The sequence below is a fragment of the Sciurus carolinensis genome, chromosome X (genome assembly GCF_902686445.1).
Source record: "Sciurus carolinensis chromosome X, mSciCar1.2, whole genome shotgun sequence".
Taxonomy (NCBI): Eukaryota; Metazoa; Chordata; class Mammalia; order Rodentia; family Sciuridae; genus Sciurus; species Sciurus carolinensis.
This window is the reverse complement of record NC_062232.1, coordinates 41,736,969-41,748,439: the sequence shown is the minus strand read 5'-3', so window position 1 is coordinate 41,748,439 and position 11,471 is coordinate 41,736,969.

The window sequence follows — 11,471 nt, the reverse complement described above, 5'->3', positions numbered from 1 at the left end:
GAGTCAAAGTGATCTAACTTATTTCACCCTCACTCTACACCTCCCAAGTGATGAGCAATGACTCCTGCTCTGTAGACCTACTGTGGGAAGTAAAGCAGTTGGTCTTCAAAATAGTCCTAGACTGGGGCTTCTCAAACTATACATGGTGAAGAAGGAAATGATCGTTTTCCACATCAGTCTCTTGTGGATCATTGCATTTCTATAATCAGAGCAAAGTGAAATACTAGAATGAAATAACCCAGTAGAGACATAGAAAACACAAGGCCATATATATATATGTGTGCGTGCATGTGTGTGTGTGTGTGTGTGTGTGTGTGTGCATGCTATTATATATAATAATATATGTATATATAAGCATCTAAAGGGCTATCACTGAATCACAGAGTCCCTCCCAAGCGTGCACTGTCACCTTCTATAGTTTACACAGATGTGTACCTAACGTTTGCAAAGCAGCAAGAGTTCACAGACTGCATTCTATTCAGTATGCTCTGGCACAGTGTCTGCCCATCACAGACATTTACCAGTGGTTTCTATGGCCAAGGGCTATGGCAACGTATGCTCTATGACATGAAGGAGATTACCTAACAAGAAACTGCAACTACAAGGAAGAAGAAATGCCAAAAGCTTCATTTGCTTATGGTCAAGAGAGTTGTGTGCACAAGATGCAGTGCAGGAATCCCCAAAAGAGATATCACAGCAATCAACACTTCTGCTGGGCCTTGATGGAAAAGGAAGGGTGGAGCAGTGTTGCTTTTTGTACTTTACCATTGTAGGATAGCTTCATGATCATTGCACAAATCTCTGCAAGTGTGGGGAAAGTAAAGAGGTTGGAAAATGGTAAGGGTAATCCCACAAATCACAGGCCACCTGTGCTAACATTTGTGTGCAGAAAGATGATAACAATGGCATCCACAGTTAAGACAACACACATATTAGGGAACATTGATGCCAATTTCCTGTACATCGATACATTACCCAGGCTACTAGCACTGCTGACCTCATCAGCCCACCTGGCAGAGGCTTCCACAGTGGTGTCTGGGAGTGACCAAAGGTGACACAAATCATCAACAAGGGCTATTTGTGTACCAAGTCTCCAGCAAGCAATCACAGAGATCCCTGACAGGGCCTTGCTGTAGCCGTCACCTGAGACGATGAGATGAGCCTTGTGATGTTGACCTTGTCTCATAACGTGGCCAGGATTCAGGTGCCAGAGGAAGCTGCATTTCATGTGGAGGTATGTGGAATGCCTCTGTGCCCATGTAGTACCAACTGGGTTCTGAGGCAGCTCTGCCAAATCCACAGTGCGTCTCTTAGGGAGGTAGGCCCCTCACCTCCTTCCCCTACAAGCAAGGACACCGGCATGAAATCCTCAACCTCCAACACAAGTCACGGGCAGGTTTGCTGGGATTCCCAAACGTAACTTAACACATCACAGCCACACTAGGAAGCATGTAAAATCAGCCCCATTTATTTATTTTTATTTTTTATTTGTTCTTTTTAGTTACACATGGCAGTAGACTGTATTTTGACATATCATACATATATGGAGTACAACTTCCCATTCGGGTCGTATACGAGTGGAATTACATAGGTTGTGTATTCATATATGAACATAGGAAAGTAATGTCCAATTCATTCTACTATCTTTCCTCTTCCCATTCCACCTCCCTTCCCTTCATTCCCCTTTGTCTAATCCAAAGTACTTCTATCCTTCCCTATTCCCATCCGATTATTTGAGTTAGCATTCGCATAACAGAGAGAAGGCTCTGGATTTTTGGGATTGGCTTATTGCACTTAGCATGATAGTCTCCAGTTCCATCCATTCACTGGCAAATGCCATCATTTCATTTCTCTTTATGGCTGAGAAACATTCCATTGTGTATATATACCACATTTTGTTTATCCATTCATCTGTTGAAGGGCACCGAGGCTGGTTCTGTAGTTTAGCTGTTGTGAATTGAGCTGCCGTAAACATCGATGTGGCAGCGTCACTATAGTATGCTGACTTTAAGGCCTTTGGGCATATGCCGAGGAGTGGAATAACTGGGTCAAGTGGTGGTTCCATTCCAAGTTTTCTGCAGAATCTCCATACTGTTTCCAGAGGGGTTGCACCAATTTGCAGTCCCACCAGCAATGTATGAGTGTCCCTTTTCCCCCATATCCTCACCGTCATGTATTCTGACTTGTATTCTTGGAAGTTGCCATTCGGACTGGAGTGAGAGTGGACTAGAGTGGAGTCTCAGTGTAGTTTTAATTTGCATTTCTCAAACTGCTAGATTGACCAATCGTATTTCTTCTTCTGTGACGTGCCTGTTCAGTCCCTTTGCCCACTTATCGATTGGATTATTTGTTTTTTTGTTTGTTTTTGGTGTTAAATTCTTTGAGTTCTTTGTAATATCATGGAGATTAATGCTCTATCTGAGGTGCAGGTGGCAAAGATTTTCTCCCATTCTGTAGTCTCTCTCTTCACATCCTTGATTGTTTCCTTTGCTGTGAAGCAGCTTCTTAGTTTGATTCCATCTGACTTGTTGATTCTTGATTTTACTTCTTGCACTTTAGGAGTCTTGTTAAAGAAGTCGGTTCCTAAGCTGACATGATGTAGGTTTGGGCCTACCTTTGCTTCTGTTAGGCACAGGATCTTTGGTCCAATGCTTAGGTCCTTGATCTACTTGGAGTTGAGTTTTGTGCAGGGTGAGAGATAAGGGTTTAATTTCATTTTGCTACATATGGATTTCCAGTTTTCCCAGCACCATTTATTGAAGAGGTATCTTTTCTCCAAAGTTATGTTTTTGGCGCCTCTGCCTAGCATGAGATAACTGTATTTATGTGGGTTTATCTCTGTGTCTTCTATTCTGTACCGTTGGTCTGCATGTCTGTTTTGGCACCAATACCATGCCATTTTTGTTACTATAAGCTCTGTAGCATAATTTGAGGTCAGGTATTGTGGTGGCCCCTGCTTCACTTTTCTGGCTTCGGCTATTTTGGGCCTCTTATTTTTTCCAAATGAATTTCAGGACAGGTTTTCCTATTTCTATGAAGAACACCATTGGGATATTAAGAGGAATTGCATTAAATCTGTATAGCACTTTTGGTAGTATGGCCATGTTGACAATATTAATTCTACCTATCCAAGAACATGTCAGACCCATTTACATATTAGAAAAGTGAGGATGGAGGATATTTCTAAAACCAGAGGATGGATAAAAGATGGAAGCAGAAACTCTGGTCTGGGCAGTTAGAGCAGCACATATACACACATGGTTTTCGTCTCTGTTTCTCTGTGTCCCTCTCTCTGCCCTAAAACAGACACGGGTGTGAGCGTGTGCACACGCACACATACACACACACACACACACACACACACACACACGTGTGTGTCCTCACACCCCCCCCAGATTAATGCACCTGCCTCGGTAGGGAGGGAATGTTTATCACAGTTGCCCCCTGCTGTGCCCACCTGACACAACTCAGATGTTCATGCTGCTCCAAAGACTTCTCTCTCCATACATGCTATGAAGAGAATCACCTCTCTCTTTAACTCATACAGGACAAAACAATTATTTGCTTCAATGGACCATAATAAGGGGCAAATAAAGGAATAAACCAAACTGAGCAAAGAAGATCCCACAAACTTCAGGATAAAACTGCTCCTTCTCACAAGGCTAAGGACCAAAGTCAGCCCACATATCGACATTGGTCAGTGACTGTCTCAACCCCACAGTCCTCAGGACTTGGCACAGATTTACTTTGTCTATGTCGAACAATTGGGCTGAGATAAGAGGGAGGTGGCACCACAGTCCAGCATGTCAGGGTCTCCTTTCCCTCTGAAATTGTTTCCTTTCTGCTCTGTGGCAGCACTCACTGTCTCCCACATGTTCCTCTACACCTTGGCCTAAGCCCATGTTCCTGTTGTCCACCGACCAGGTTGGGCCTTTCATCCAGGCCACAGTCCCTGAGGCAGTCCCCAGAAGCCAGGGTGCCACGTGTCACGACCGGTGCGACCAAACTCTCGGGTCCGGCGAGGGACGAAGGGGTATTGGAAAATAGAGATTCACAGACACAGATCTTGAAGATTAAGCTGGGATCAGGTGAAGCTCTGCTCTCTGATGGAGATGCAGATCTAAAGAGTTACGCCAGCAATCTTTATTTATATGCATCTCATCATCAGGTTAAAGACTATGCAACCATTATTTTTTGTATTCAGGAAAGTTACAGAAACTAGGACATCTATCTATGTAGCCCTTCCACGGTTGCAATCCATAGTTGCAAAGTGCAATGTTAGGAACTTTGTGTAACTCTCAAAGTCCACTGTTTCAAGTTACTGTAAGGTGGGCAGGAACTGGAGAAGCGGAGCTGGTGAAACATTGTGGTTGTCTAGCATAAGAATTCCTTCTTTCCCGGGAGCTGAGTGCCTGAGATCAAGGTTAGAAGTGATAGGGCTCTTGCACAGAGCCTCCTCATGCAGGGCATTGCCTGAGCAGCTAGGCATCCTGTGCCCTTGCACAGAAGCATTCCCAGGAACCGGGCATGCCACAGCCACGAGGGCATCAGAGACCCCTGATCTCAGTAACTGCTCTCCCATCCAGCGTCACCGCTCTCAACAACCATGAGTCATTCTAGCATCCTCACAACTGCTCCTGAACGTGTGGCTCTGGGTTCCCTACCCTGGAGCCTTGTCTCATGACTCCTATTTCCATACGCTCATCTCACCCTCCTGGTTCCTGCCTCCCATTCCGATTGAATGGCCTAACTAAGAGTTCTCATCCTCATCCCATTGGCTGAATAGTGCTCACGGGCATGTCTTGGACCCCAAAAGTGACAGGGCAGAGAGGAAACATTGGATCCCTTACCCCTGAAGTTTACAACCCCATCTTGCCTCCCAAGTCATACAATAACGCATTGGCCTCTCTAAAGGTGCACACATATATCCCCATACCCACCGACAGTCACCTCCCACATGCCCAGGCACTTTGAGATGGGACATCACCCCAACCCCAATTTCTCCTGCCTGATTTTAGATTTGTATTTCCAAGTAGACACATACCCAAATGCACACACGCACACACAATCAGCGATTGGTTATAATATACCCCAAAAATAATACCCCAAAAAGAGGACAGACACTTTTAATCCCCCCAAACGCATCTATAAATGTGCAGGTACCTTTTCGTCACACACAGCAAACGCAAGTCCACAAAGACATTTATATGTATGCACAGATAGAGAAAAATTCGGGTGGTTAAAAATCCCGGAAACAGGCATAAATGTATATATGAGCACATGCTTGGAGGCTAACACACCTTGCAAACACAGGTGCACTCACTGAGACAAACACACTTGCATGTAAGCGCACATGACATACACATGAGCATGTGCACGCCCCCACCCACACACACACCTCTTGAGAGGAAGTTAATTATGACTAACAAACCCATTCGTATTTTGAGGGAGAAAGACAGTTAAAGATGGATGTCTGAGCCTCTGTTGGGTCTGTCTTTCCCAGGCCTAGAATGCACAGATGTGAGACTAATGATCCGGTAGGCATGCTGTTCCTCCTATCATTCTCAGTCTCTCTCTGCCTCTGACTGTACATCAATGTCTCTCTCTCACTCTCTTGAACACACACACACACACACACACACACACACACACACACTGCCCACATTCTCTGTGAGGGAGGAAACTTGGGGAAGGGCAGCATGCTTCCAGGTTCTGAGCAGCAGTTATGAGGAGTCAGTGGCATTTCAAACCTCCCTTGAGAACTGGGACCCAGAAGAACCCAGTTCCCGGCACCCAGCCTAGACAGCTCCAAAGGCCAGTCATGGCACCTGCTTCTCAGTGCCTTCTCTTCACTGCTCCCTGCTTCCTTCTCCAGCTGTAAGGCCTCTCTTCCCTCCTGAAATGGGCCTCTTGGAAGGTAGCTGCAGAAAGAAAGCAGGTGTATCTGTTGTTCCCTTGTAACGGTGGTCTCGGGAATCCCACCTCAGAAAGAGACAAAGTGCACCTGTGCAAGGAGGATAACGGAATACAAACTGCATGACAATGAAGAAGATGTTAGCATGGAAGGCAGCTTCCATATATCTCAGGGAGGAGAGGAATGAGAGTGGGGGTGGGGCAGGGGGGCGGTGGGATCCAACCCCATACTGTGGAAGCTGCACTCACCGTGAAGAATTCCTATGAGCCAGGCACGGGGGGGGGGGGCACGCCTGTAATCCCAGCAACTTGGGAGACTGAGGCAGCCTCAGCAGCTTAGTGAGACTCTGAGCAACATAGCGAGACCCTGTCTCAAAAATACTGCAAAGTGTAAAGAGTAATGGGGATGTAGCTCAGTGGTAAAGCACCCCTGGGTAAGATCGATCACCAGTACCAAAAAATAAAATTCATAAATAAACAAATAAATAAGGAAACATTTCCTCTGATACCCCAGGAAGTCTCCCAGTTCACTTTCCTCCGTGCAGCTCTGTAAAATCTGCCCGATTCCTCTAGAAACTCAGTCTTCTTCATGCTGGGCTTTGATATGAGGCTTGGACCCTCTAGTTTAAAAATACATGGACTGAAACCTTCAGAAGAACATCACATCAGTGTCTGTTCATCCAAGGGCTCCAGGCAGGTCTCTGGTCAGTCAGTTCATGGTCCCAGCAGAGAAGGAATGCCCCCCTCCTCTCTCCATGTGACCAATGCCTCACAAAGCCCTCTGCACTCTCTCTATAGATTCCCACAAGGTGGGGTACAAGAGCTCCAGAGGCTGGGAGTGGGACTCTAGGTCAACTCTGTGGGTCAAGGACCAGGAAAACCATGATGCCCTATCCTCCCCAGCCACGGTCCTAAATAGGACACTTATGCCTCCCCAGTTCAGGCAAGGAGAGGGTGGAGCAGTGGGGAGCTAATGTGAGAGCAAGACCAGAAACTGATTTTGAAAAAAAATGCCTCCAAAGGATTAGTGTTAAGAAAGCTGTCAGAAGTGGGTGCAGGAGGAGGGTGGAAGGAGCTGTACCTAGATCCCCAGCAACCCAGCTCCAGGTCTATGCTAGGGTTTCCCTAAAGTGGCCCCATGTTCAATATCTGCGTTTCCGAATGTATGTTGAAAATGGTTCTATCAGCGCAGTTGACACCAAAGTGGAGATGGGAAAGCTGTGGGGAAACGAGAGGGCTGCATTGGTTTACCATGCCCAGAACCCACGGACTATAGTAGTCCTCTCCTTTCATTGCACTCTAGCAAGTACTGTGTTCTACTACCGAGGGGAAGAGCCATGTTTGTGGATTTTGGACAACGTTGGTGGTGGCAAACTCAGGGGCTGCCACATCCATCTCCTAGGAGAGAGAAGCAAGTTTGGGCTGGCTGCTGTGAGCTCCTTCTCCACATCAGCCCTCCAACCCCAACCACACTCTGGCCAACTACAGAGGGTGCTCATCACTTACTGTGGATATGGATAGAAAATGACTGGCCTTCCCAGTGCCATGTACCACAAATGTGGACTTTGCTGCCAAGGAGAAGTCAGCACGGCAAGATAAAGCCCTTCTGGGTACATGCATATGTTGTTGGTGGGACTGCAAATTAATACAACCGCTCTGGAAAGCAGCTTGGAGAGTCCACAGAAAAACTAAGGAATGGGACCACCATATGACCCAGCTATCCCATTCCTCTGTATATATCCAAAATTACTAAAACCAGCATACTCTTTTGATACATACACATCACAATTCATAATAGCGGCACAATTCATAATAGCTAAATTATGGAACCAGCCTAGATGCCCATCAATAGATGGAGGGATTAAGAAAATGGGGTATATATACACAATGGAAATTTACTCATCCAAAAAGGAGAACGAAATAACTAACTGCCTTTGCTGGTAAATGGATGGAAATGGAGAAAATCCTGTGAAGTGAAATAAGCCCTACTCGGGAAATGAATGATAGAATGTTTTCTCTCATATGTGGAAACTAGAGAAAAATAAGGGAAAGAACATGGTGGGGAGGGGTTGGATATCATAACGATGTAGAGAAGTTCAGTGGAGAAACAGGAACACCAGAAAGAGGAAGGAAGGAAGGGAAAGGGCAAGAAATATGGAATGAATTTCACCAAATCATGTTATACACATGTATAAATGTACCTAAGGGAATTTTGCCTTTATGTGTATGTAGAAACTATCAGTCAAATGTAAACAAGCTTAGGAGTGAAGGGAAGATCAGGAGAGTAGAGGAGGAAGAAAAGGCAGATGGAGGAGGTGAGGAAAAGGGCAGGGAGAATGGGGATTGAAATCAAATCCCTTGTATGTCTAATTTTGTCAAAATGAACACAAATGCTATGCGTGATTATAATGCTCTAATGCAAAAAAACTAAAGACAGATTTTCAAAATGAATAACGAGAAAGTGCTTTGGGTCAGATATTGTTGTGCTTGGGAAGGGAGGTTTTGGACAATCCATCCAGGGACTAGGCCACTATTTAAGGTACCAAGTTCTTGCGTGTGGAAACATCACAAACTGCACCCAGGAAACTGCTTCAATACTTTGATAAACACTCTTTCTTTCTGTGACCACAGGCATGCCTATGTGGGCATGCTCACTTGCACACACACGCGTGCGTGTGCACACACACACACGTGCGCGCGCAGTCACTCTGCACACACTGGTTTATGAATCGGCCATTTTCATGGGCCTCATGGGCTGAGTTGCATGTATGACTTTCACCCCAGGGGCAAAGTATGGGATCTGGAATCAGAAGGTGTGACTTCCCCATGCTTGCTTGGCTGTGTGACACTGGACAAAGCCTTTCAGGTCTTTCGCTCTCAGCATCCTCAACCGTAACACAGATATGGCAATATAATACCTACTCAACAACATGGCTGGGAAGATTAAACGAGATGCAGTGTGGGAAATCGCCTTGTACAGTGCACAGGGTGTTAAGCACAGATACTAATACTTATTCCTGAACACAATGATAGAGAGGGGAGCACTATAGAGCTGGTCTCATTGCTACCGAGATGGAAAGAAAGGCTGTTATGTCCTGCCTGGTTTTCTCTGGAAAGACAGCAGAGTCTGCAGTCAGTGGGTCAGTCCAAGAATCTGTACTCTCACCCTTATTTTACTAGAATGTAAACACCAAGGGATTAGACTTCCACTGGTTTTTCCACTTTGTTCACTGATGTGTCCCAAACGCAGAGAACAGTACCTTGCGCATACTACACAGACAACAAATATGAAGAGCCCATGAACAGAATTTTCAGCATCTGGTGGTAAGGATGTCAGTGGTAATAATAGTGGACAATTTCAGGTGAGTGAGGTGCTCACACGAACAAACTGTCGGATGGCAGAACATTGCCCTTCCCATCTTTAACTGAAGGATACGGAAGTATTCTTCAAAACCAAGACCACCAAAGCTCAGGGGGCGTGCTTCAAGGAACCTTTAAGCCAAGGCCACCTTCTGCAATAACACAGCTGGAAAACATGGTGCTAGGATGCACTGCAGGTGGTACAGGATTCTCCCTCTGAACCTGGGGGCAGATTCCCGAATGGAGAAAGACAGGAATGAGAACCAGATCTATGGCTTATGTTTATTGAGCACCAATTCTGCTCTGGACATTTGTTTCTATTATTCAAATTCACCCTCAGAACAACTGTAAGCAATAGATTGCACATTCCCACATTTTCCTAGGTAAGGAAGCTGGGATTTGGACACCTTAGGTAATTTATCCATGGCTGTATGAAGTCCATATTAAATAGCAGAACTGAGTGTTGAAATTGAGTCTCTCTGAGTCCAAAAGACCTGCTTAGTCATTAAATGTTAGATGAAACTGCCTTCCACTATCTGTGAGCTGGTCCAAAATTCTGATAAGGAATTGTTAGTATTTAGGTGCAGTTTCAAACCACAAGAGGGATATAGACGCCATAAATTTGAAAGGATGCACAGCGACACAGACACAGAGCATCTGCTATTGGAAGTGCAAAGTTTTATACAGCACATGCTGTCCTGCAAATATAAAGAAGCTTATTTGTTTTTCCATAAACAGACCTACTATCAGAGTATGCACTCCTGTGGGTACTAGACGTGAGGAGGCGGTGACCGGTTACAATTTTATAATTAAAATCCTTCCAGTTTGGACACCAATGTCAAGGAATCGTCGTGGCCCTTCCAAGTTCTACTTACTTCCCATTCTCCCTCCACGAAAAGGTGTCTGGGGATTGGAGGGAGGAGTGCGACTTAAATGATAACACGGAGGAATTGCAGGGGGCCCTGAGTCTGAGTGCTCGTCTCAGGTTCTGGTGATGTGGCTCTGTACCTTGAGTACTGCTTTCTTACTGGACTGTGCTCTTTCTAAAAGTTATGGCTTCCCCCTGAGATTTTGTTGTAACTCGAGGTGGGTGGCAGTGTGCTTGCCCCATGTGACAGTTGCCTTAGGAATGGTCTTCAATCATTTTTCATCAGACATTATACTGGGTTGAGTAGTTTCCTTCCCCATCTCTCATCTACCTAGACCCTCAGGAGGTGATTTCAGTTTGGGAAGTAGGGTCTTTGCATATGTAATCCGTTCTGATGAGGCTATCCTGGATTAGGATGGACCCTTGATCCAATATGACTGGAAGTTACAAGAGAGAGAATACACCGAGTCAGAGATAAACAGGGAGGAGTACGCCATGTGAAGATGCAAGCAGAGATTACAGTGAGACCAGTACAAGCCAAGGAGCACCAAGGATTTCTGTGACCACCAGAAGGTACAAGAGCCAGGAAGATTTCTCTCCTGGAGGCTTCAGAGACAGCATGGTCCTGACAGCACCCGTTCTCAAACTTCAGCCCCTAGAGCGCGCGCGCGCGCGCACACACACACACACACACACACACACACACCCGCCTCCTCCACACACACAGTGGTGGAGAGAGAGAGAGAGAGAGAGAGAGAGAGAGAGAGAGAGAGAGAACATATCTGTTCTTTTTAGCTATTGTGTTTGTGGAAATTTGTTACTAACAAATGCATCAGTCAGAAAAGATCTGAATCACGTGACTCCAGTATATGTACATTTATTAACAAAGTCTATACTGGTGACACTGTATTTATATGTAATTCTCATTAGAGAGCACATGCCAAAATTGAATTTTGAAAGGATGTGATAAAATAAATATGCATAGAATTTCTAGTATTTCCCTCTCACCACTTAATGGCTCTTTGTGCCCTCCCTGTACGCGTGCACGACCCATTTCGTGGAGCAGTGTGTTCCAAGATCCCTTTGCCTTAATTAGGGTGACTGGGTTGTGCTCACCAGCAAACATTCTACTGCCTTCTGAACTCTTCCATGAGAATAGTGAGATATTCTTAATCTCTCCTGAACCAAATGAGAGCTGAGGAACGTTCAGGAATGCAGACATGGAGCCCATGCTCCAAATCCACTCTGTGTGGCATACCTCCATGCAGACTATAATAAATCTTTCATCTTTCAACAGTCATAATAGGTCCAGTGTTGATGGCAATGCTCC